The sequence below is a fragment of the Barbatula barbatula genome, assembly GCF_947034865.1.
Source record: "Barbatula barbatula genome assembly, chromosome: 3".
Lineage (NCBI taxonomy): Eukaryota > Metazoa > Chordata > Actinopteri > Cypriniformes > Nemacheilidae > Barbatula > Barbatula barbatula.
Window position 1 is genome coordinate 25393293 of NC_136764.1, and position 10369 is coordinate 25403661.

The 10369-nt window shown below is 38.3% G+C and overlaps 1 long non-coding RNA gene across 1 annotated transcript; it reads right to left on the bottom strand.

Annotated features, from left to right (window-relative positions):
• Window positions 1-1700: 1700 nt before the first annotated feature.
• On the bottom strand, window positions 1701-3873 carry LOC306892570. Its single transcript, XR_013786478.1, has 3 exons — window positions 3736-3873; window positions 3243-3632; window positions 1701-2726 (listed from the first exon to the last, which is right to left on the bottom strand). It is a non-coding gene; the product is annotated as an uncharacterized lncRNA (long non-coding RNA).
• Window positions 3874-10369: the final 6496 nt, after the last annotated feature.

Here is a 10369-nt window from a genome sequence, read left to right on the forward strand (position 1 = left end):
ACTTTCAAATCATTAATGAAGATAAGAGAACAAACACAAAACCTCTTTGTTCCTCACTGGTGTTACGTCACTACATATTGTCCTCACTTACGTTTTGCCAGGACTGCCCGCAAAAACTTCACTCTTCTCCCCCATGAAAGCTGCCTTCACTTTAGAAGCGACAAAGCAGCATGATCCCATTCATTTCAAAGGAGAGCTGGTGAATTCCTGTGACACCAGCAGTCGCAACCATTGGCGACTGGGTGGGGCATGTCCAGCGACGTGCCAAAGTTGGTAAATCTTCAACTTCATACAAATGAAGAGAAACTTTCAGAAGCGAAAGCCAATAGGAAGATGGTAGAGCTGATGTGATCCCTCTCCAGCTCTTTTAGTGACGTAAAGATAGTGGAGAGACTGGTTAGCAATTTACCATTAGCGACCTGAACCGCCACTCCTGACGACTTGCAGCGACAAACCCGCTTATAATCCCGAATGTAATTACGTATTTTGTGAAGCCATGAACGTGCATCGTAGAACAGAGCAAAGTGAGCATTTAAGTTTATAAGAAATACATTTTTCTTTTCTTTTAAAAATGACAGTTCGTTTCGCTAGATAAGACCCGTACTCATCGTCTGGTCTCATTTAAAGCCCTTTGAAGCGGCACTGAAACTGTAATTTTGACCTTCAACCATTTGGAGTCCATTGAAGTTCACTATATGGAGAAAAATCCTGGAATGTTTTTATTAAAAATCTTCATTTCTTTTTAACTAAAGAAACAAATACATCAACATCTTGGATGACACAGGGGTGAGTAAATTATCATGAAAATTGATTTTGAGAATGAACCCCAGATTCAGGCCTGCTGAGTAGAGCCAGGGATTGGGAATTGCAAGTTGATTTAAACCACAGACTTACTTTCCCCTTGTAAATCGTAGTGCCAACCTGCGACTAGACATATTCTGTGGTCCAGCACCAGTAGGACAGTCCTCATAGTTGAGTTGACTGTACATTGGGATAGGGCCATTAACCAAGCATTTGAAAGAAAGAATCTGAGACTGAAGATCGGGGATGGACAGTGAAAGTGTTCCCGGTGAAAGTGGGCTGTAGGGGCATTGTTTTCAATTCCACTACAAGGCTGCTAAAGAAAGTGGGGATTAGAGGACAGGCCCAAAGGACGGTAGTCAAAGAACTTGCCACTGTAAGAGAAGCAGCCACTGGCTGTGGTTGAAACAAAAGATGAAATATGGGCTGCCAAGTGACCATGTAATAAAATGGTATTGTGTGGAGTTTTGTCACACAACTCATGAGATGTCTTTCTGATAATGGCAAGGAAAGAGGACGCCTACCCGACGAACCAGGGAAACCTCAGACCTTCCTCTATTCATATTCTTGACTGCTTCCCCCTGCATAAGGCGTAAGCAATGTCCTATTAGCCAATTCAGCTAAAATAGTGGGATTAAAAAGCTGTTAAACCAAACACTGTTGACAGTTACAGTAGGTCATCCATCTACAAAAGCTCTTATTGAGGGTGAAATGTTTATCTTTGTAAGTCAGCATTAGTACCATTGGCTTTCATTTGTGTAATGGTCATATTTGAAAAAGGCTCTTAGAGCGCCACCTTCTGGATGTTCAGAGATTTCATCATCACACAACAGCATTGCTGAAACACTCTTCATCCTTATCCGCCAAATAATGAAATAAATATAATGGACGATATTATTAATATGTTTTTATTCTTGAATGATCACTATATGTATGTCTTTATCCTCCTGTGTTGGATGAGCTGAACATTTTAAGTTCACTTTACTCAAATATCAAATACACAAATATATTTTTTTCAGGTTTACAGTGTTGTATAATATTGATATGCACATTGTGACAATATCACATACATGTTTTGATGCTGTTACTGTTTTACTTGATATATAAAGGAACATGGTTTGTCCTCGGAAAGGTCTGTTTGGAGTATATCTGTATATGTTTATGCTTTTGCCTTTAAAATTTAGAAAGCAGACTGAGATCAAATAGCAAGAGACGGTAAAACAAAGACCCATCTGTTTGATTTTGAATTTGCACCACTGGTAAAATAATACTGGTTGTGTCGGGGATGTGAATCTTTAACATTTGTGAATTCATTTTCTAAAAATAAATACCAGTGTTGCAAGAAAATATCTTAAATGTAACTAAATTAAAATAAACTAAACAAATCTACTTTTATGTAGTAATGAGAAAAGCATATAAGATCAAGATTTTCTATGGACATTTATTCTGGTGGATGGTCAAAAGATGCCGTTTTATTTCTGAATGTCAAGAGCTTTGAATTGTTTTTGGCAAATTTTCCTTTAGATGAGATGACAGTCTGCAAACAGCACTGCAGTGAGAAAGAGTAACATGTGATTCTGGAGGTTTTTGTATGATGTGTAGTGTGTTTCCTGTAACTGTGGGCACCAGGGCACAATAATACAGAGCAGAATCTGTCTCTTCAGCAGATGAGATCTTCAGATCAACTTGTTTAATGTCTCCATGAACTTGAGCAGTAAATCTGTCTGGTCTGTCTTCACTCATAACTCCATGTGGGAAGATGTAAAGTAGAAACTCTGGTTTGGATCTGTGATATTGTCTGTACCATTGTAAATTCTGTACATTAGAAGTGAAATCTTTATAACTACAGGACAGGTTAACATGATCACCAACAACACTGCTTACATCCCCTGACAGAGGTCGTATTGCTTCTGCATCTGTGTGTCCTGAGAATGGAGAATATAAACTCCTCAGATAAACCAACAATAACTTAAGCAATAAAAGAATATAAGCAAATAATCATCACAGTAAACATTGAAAGAGCAGCTTTGGTTCAAAAGAAATTTGATCTTACCAACACGTGTCAACAAAAAACTGATGAGAGTAAAAGTAATCATGATGGTTTTTCTCTGAAGAATCAAGAATCTGCTTTTCTCTTCTGACATCCTTTCTGTTTAAAATGCTTCTGCATCTTTACATTAAGCTCCGCCCCCTCTGACCATTATTTTCTTATCTTACCTGCCTTTTGCTCTTTTTGCTTCCACTGACTGAAGCATATCTTCATTTGTTTATGTGTGTTTTTGACCAGTATTGTGCATTAGATGCAAGTCAGTGTCACATTTTGAGTTCCTCAAGGAACAATGGGTTTATGACACCAGTATATACTATACTTAGAACTGACAACAACACCTTTTTTACTTTAGTGAGCCTGAAGTGTATTTCTTGTATTGAATGTGACTCACCGTATGTCTCAAAGCCCTGTAAGACTGTATAAATGAAGAAAGGTGGCGTCGGTGAGGTTTGTGTTCAGTGTTGTTGTGTTTTGTGTCACTGTGTCTCCAGTGCGCAGTAATACAGATCAGAGTCTGATAGAGTAACAGAGGAGATCTCCAGATACACATGTTTATCATCAAGTCTGATGCTCATATGTGCTTGAGGTGGAGTAGCATGTACTACAGTTTTAATAGACTTAATGATCATCAGAAGAAACTCTGGTGTTGATCCAGACGTCTGCCGGTACCAGTGAAGACTGTAAGCTGATCCATCATATGTACAGGACAGAGTGATGTTGTGTCCTTCAGTTATACACACAGATGTATTGTCCGGTCTGATGGGATTCACATTAGCTTCACCTATAAAACAAGAGTGTGAAAATAAATGAAGGTACTTTATTAAAATTAGGATTAAACTGGAGTTTGCCCTTCTGAGTAATAAAGCATGAATAATAGCACTTACCATATAGGACAGATATTAAAACAGAAAATATGAGTAACATCATTTCCAGTTTGATTTAGACGAGGACTAGTAGTTGTGTTCATGAAAGTTGAAGTAATGTTACTGTGCTGTCTTAGACTTTGTTCTGCTGGAGTCCATAAACTCCACCCACACACCTTCATAATCTTTATAATCAAAACGTATCATAATCTAAACACAGAGACGCTGTAAATGTCATTTACAAAGTCTGTTCACACTGACTGAGGAAACTGATGTTATAGCCCAGGTATCAGTGTAGTGTTCTGATTCAATATACACCTGGGCCCAGATCTGGCCCACATGATGGCATTTCACCGCCAGAAATGTTTTGTCCTCAGACATCCCTGCTGCTGTCGAATGCATTCCCAGATTGTTTGGAGATGCTCCAGATGTGGAGGATTTTAAAGGGTGAACATTCAGGACGTTCTCTGAACGTGTAGGGGACTTTTACTGGACATTCTCATAACATTTACGGGACCTTCAGGGGACCAAACTTCAATGTTGCTTATTTGTTATTTTGGTTATTGTACGACTTACCATCTGGCAATGTTACTGTCATGTGATAGGAATGTAATTGTATTATTTTAAATGACAAATTGACAATCAATATCAGCTTTACACCTGCAAATAATGTTTAAACAATTGAAGAAATGTCAAAGAACCCCTGTTATTGTGATCAGTGTTTGCTTTAGTTGCGGTCTTTACCCTTGAATTGGATTGTATAAACTCTATTCTTATATCTTTTGATTTTTGTAGTGGTGTTACAGTAAGAACATTTGTGCATTGGCACAGAGAGAGATGTTTCATGATATGGGCAGAAATCAAGATAAGAGATGACTGGAGATTTATGATATCATGACTTATGAAAAGATACGCTGAAATAACAACATTATTTATTGACACGCTCAGACAACAACACTTACGTACAAACCTCAACAATGGATAAACAGATCAACTGCAATGCATGCTGGGAGTCATGAACGAGTTTTGTACTATGATTTTACCCAGCATACATTGCAGCATGAAGGTTTCTTTTGCTGCTGGTCGCTTTTGTTGAGTTTTGAGAGATGAATAATGATGAATGTCAGTTTTCTCTTATTAATACAATTTCATTTGCATATAATATGGACCACTGTAATAGTTACAGCATTTTCATTTATCTAATTAAAGCCTTTAAGATGATAGTCAATTATAATACTACATTGAATAGTCAAGAGCCCAACTAAAGCAAACACTGATCACAGTAATGGTGGTTTGTTGATATTCAACAGCTTTTCTGACTGATGACATTAAAAATGTGTTTTGAGTATAATTGTGTTGCCGTGTCTGTCTGCATGTCAGTATGATCATGAGTCTTTGATGTAAGATTTATTTATTGATACAGTAAAATATGGTTTGGATGCAGAAGACACAAAGTGCAAAAACAAAACCGATGGTTATTATAAACTTAAGGTATTGACTTCATGTTCTGTCTCTTGATGAGGTTTGTGTTCAGTGTTGTTGTGTTTTGTGTCACTGTGGGCCTCAGGGCACAATAATACAGAGCAGAGTCTGATAGAGTAACAGAGGAGATCTCCAGATACACATGTTTATCTGTCACGCTCACTTCACCATCCAGTCTGGGGACACGAGGATCTGCGTATATTACACTCTTAGTGGATGATTCAAAAACAAGAAGCAGAAATTCAGGTCTGGATCCAGGATACTGTCGATACCAGTGTAAACTGTCTGCACTGCCATCATATTTGCATGAGAGATTGACTGTGTCTCCTTCAGTGACGTGTGTTTTGTTCTGCAATGGTTTTATTGTCTGTCCTGAAGATTTCTCTGAAATTGAGAATAAAATGCACACAGACATTAACACAGAATGCACACAGACATGAACACAGAATGCACACAGACATTAACACAGAATGCACACAGACATTAACACAGAATGCACGGAGACATGAACACAGAATGCACACAGACATTAACACAGAATGCACACAGACATGAACACAGAATGCACACAGACATTAACACAGAATGCACACAGACATTAACACAGAATGCACACAGACATTAACACAGAATGCACGGAGACATTAACACAGAATGCACGCAGACATGAACACAGAATGCACGCAGACATGAACACAGAATGCACGCAGACATGAACACAGAATGCACACAGACATTAACACAGAATGCACGGAGACATTAACACAGAATGCACACAGACATGAACACAGAATGCACGCAGACATTAACACTGAATGCTTAGATATGAAAACTAAAGTCTTACATGATCACACTTACCCAGAACAGCTAAAAGCACAAGTAGATAACAAAGAGAAATCATGTTAACACTGCTGAAACAAAGTTAAAGAATGTGTCAGAGATAAATGACAGTCAAGCTCCACCCACATCTCAATGTTACCTCACACACACACACACGCTCACACGCACACATGCACACACGCACGCACGCACATTGAATCAATGTTAAAATGAGTAATTACATTAATTGTGGGTGTAAAATGATATTAAGTATATGTCATATCAAAGCATAAAAACTGGAAGGACTTGTGCTTGCAGATGAAGTTTTGATTTATAATATACAGTATATTGAATGTGTTCATTGCAAAGACATTACTGTAAACCAGAGGAATTTATTTTTGGGGATCTTGGAAAAGTATCTTAAAAGTATCTTAACTTTTTGACCAGTGTTTATACTTTGGAAATATTTTACATACATACATTATGAAGCATGGCATATATCATATACCTTTTACTCGAAAAATACAGTAAAAATTTTACTTTAGGACTTTATTACTCAAGTAATTTACTAAAAAATCATTTAACTTGAGTAAAAGTAAGATTGTGGATTTGTAATGTACTTAAATATTGATGGAAAAAATATTTCATGAAATGTAGTGGAATAAACAATATATATATATATATATATATATATATATATATATATATATATATATATATATATATATATATATATATATATATATATATATATATATATATATATATATATATGTGTGTACTCAAGATACTCAATAAATGTACTTGAGTAAAATACTATACACCTCTGCATTAAACAGAACAAATATCATATATTATAAAACAATTATAGTTTTATTTGTTGTTCATGTGTGAGTTTTAGTGCAGTATGTTTGTGTTTTGTGTGTCTGTGGGCCTCAGAGCGCAGTAATACTGAGCAGAATGAGTTAATGCAGTGGACAAGATCTCCAGATACACACCAGTTTTCTCTTCATTTACTTTAGCAGACACTCCAGGAATGACAGGATCAGCCGGCTGCTTCAAATGAACTTCATTTACCAGAAACATGAACTCTGGTCTGGATGTTGAGTACTGACGGTACCACAGGAGAGTATCTACACCACCTGATCTATTCTAAATACAGGACAGAGTGACTGAATCTCCTTCTGAGACAAATTCATCATGAGATACTGATGCTATTCCCACACTAGAGACATCACCTGAAAGAAAGAAAGAAATTCTGAACAGAAACACAACAAGCTCCCATAATTCAAATTACACAAACTAATATATTAGTAATGTTGTGTTACCAGCCAAGTTTGATTTATTATTTTACCTGTTGTGAGAGAAATAAGCCACAAACTAAAAAGCAAACTCATGTCTGTCAGAATCTAATGAGCAATACTCTGTATCTTACCAACCTTTCCCTCCACCTTACATGCCTGTTGAAGTCTGACCTCTTGTGGATTATTTCAGCTATTACATCTAAAGTTTCAAATGGAATTTCCTATTTGTCTGGACAAATATATTTCTGTAAAATAGCCTATTCGAGCCAATAAGGAAGCATAATGTTTTGAGACACAACAACATACAACATTTGAAACTAACTAGACTTTCTTATCATACTGGTTTATCATTGGTACATTACATAACATTCAGTTACATGGTAGAGTTTTGTATACAGTATGTATGATATGGAGTGTTTGATGATTCAGACACACAGTATGTCTGAATATTTGGGATAGTTATGACTTATTTAGGATTTTGTGTGTTACACAGTACATTAATGTTTATAACAAGTAATGTTTGACAGACATGTGGGCGTTTGCTCAGGTCTTTTAGTTTGTGAGAGCGAATGCCTATGGAGAAAATCGCTTGCTGCCCTCCAGCTACTCTTTGTGTGTCATCAAAACCATGTGACTGCAAATAACCAGCAAAAAAAGAAAGCTTTGTTGTGGAATTTTCTTATTCCTTAATCAAGGTGAGTCAATTTTGACAAACGCAACACACAGAGACATCAGGTAGTTTGCAAAGTATTTTATTGTCGTTTAATCTGCATCATAAGCAATGAGCATGGTGCAGAGCAAAGGCGCTCTTTCCTCCTACACCCAGAGTTTATATATTAAAACGTGAAAACCCCCTCCCTTTGCCCCCTAGCCAGAATCCCGAGCTGGTTTACGAGAAGTGATGCCCGTTATTCCAAACAGAACATCTTGGCCTCTGCTCGAGGGCAAAGGCAGAGTGGTATGACGCGTATAGAGAAAAACATGATAACATAGTGTGGTGATGCGATTGCCTGACCCACCTATGTTTGAGGAAATGGTACGGTCCGGGGGTATAAAGGTAGATAGGACTGGCATGTCACACAGGTGTGTCCTATAGGGCTTCCGGGAGTACCTTTATTTCCGGTGGGTTGGGCTACACGTCCAAGAGTGTGGTTGAGGAGTACTGCGGGCATTTGTGAATGGCCATGTATTTTCGAGAGCCATTAGTGAAGTCCGCGTCAAGTGCGTGGTGCATTACGGGTCATTAGCTGCAGTGACTTTGGGTGTTGGAGGTGTTGCAGCAGGCTGAACCGACGCCAGTTCGCAGGCTGATACCGGCGCTATTTGGGGCTGTGATTCTCCCTTATGGACTAGCGCTATTGTACCTGCATGTATAACGACTGCTTGAACTGGAGTGTTTTCCGAGATAGACAGTGCCACTATTGTTCGCACTGATTCGTCCAACTTACCATTTCTCCTACCTGACTGCCTAGTGGATTCCTGAACCGGGTTGTTTCCAGACCCGTTACTTTTAGTGCGACGCTTAATTTACCTTCCACTTTCATTCCACTGCGTAGCGGATGCATGAAGCTGACTGTTCCGGACCGAAGTGGACAGTCCGTAGAGTCGTGTTTATTTCCGTTTTTGCTCTTTCACTCGTTGCCGTGCCTGGGACAGAGTCTTTGTCCCGGTTGGTGTGGAGGATCTATTCCCATTTAGCTGGCAGTTATTTCCAGTGTATAATAACCATTTAGTGTCTGTTGACGTGCTTCGATATCGCGTTCTGCGTGTCTATAGGCACGACATTTGGCTCTCTTTCTCGGAGGACTGGTGATTACCGGACTAGCTATTATTATCGATGTCATTTTGGGCGTAACTTGTTTTGTTTAAATTGATTTTGTTTAATTCGTTTTGTTTAAAATTTATTTTGTTTAATTCGTTTTGTTTAAGTGATTTTGTTTACTTCGTTTTGCCTAAGTGATTTGGTTTTGTTTAAGTGATTTTGTTTACTTCGTTTTGCTTAAGTGATTTGGTTTAATCTGTTTTGCTTAAGTGATTTGGTTTAATTTGTTTTGTGTAAGTGATTTGGTTTACTTCGTTTTGCTTAAGTGATTTTGTTTACTTCGTTTTGCTTAAGTGATTTTGTTTACTTCGTTTGTTTTGTTTAAGTGATTTGGTTTAATTTGTTTTGTTTAAGTGATTTGGTTTAATTTGTTTTGTGTAAGTGATTTTGGGATTGAGTTTATTAATTTTCTTTTCGTTCCAGAATTAGGGGGAATTAGTCGCGGTCGAGATCCTCTGTATGTGGTGCTGTGGTTGACTTGTTTGTAGTGTCCACAATATCGAAACATTTGGCGTGTGGTGACGTGAGTGAGCACAACGGTTGTCGGATCAATCAGACGACTTTCCCCAATTCTGGGTTGGACGTTTTAAGTGTGTGTATGCTTTGTACGAAGATGATGGCCTGTTTCTTTTAATGACTTTAATTAAATGTGATTTTGTATTTTAGATGGTGTGTGTGAAATAAATTGTTTACCAGCTTCCCTTTTGTCTGCTACCTGTCTCAGCCAATAACGAACCTGTGAGCTTTTGGTGATTTACTTAATTTTGGGTCCCTGGCCCTATCCGGGGTGGCGTAGTCGGCTCATGCTTTGATTAATCTCCTTTCACCGTATGCCATCGCCACATTTGGCGTAGTCGGCAGGGTCTTGGCTGTTGTACGGGTACAGACGTAGGGATTTGTATTTTTTTTTCACACATATATATATTTTCTTTCTTCTACTTGACCATATGGTGGAGACGCGTCTGGTGATTACCCCTTATATTGTGTAGAGATGGAGGCTGAATTACAGGAAATGAGAGACCTTGTGGCTCAGTTGAAGGCCGATAACGATCGACTGCGACAGGAGCAGACACCGGTTGAGTTGCTTGATCCTGGCGCAGGCTCTAGTAGTGCGTCACGGCCATTAACGCCTATATCTGTAGGATCCAATGTTAACACCGTTGAGCGCTTTGTTTTTGTTCCTCGTGAACGGCGCTGTCCCAAATTTAATGGTAGGTCTGGTGTAGGC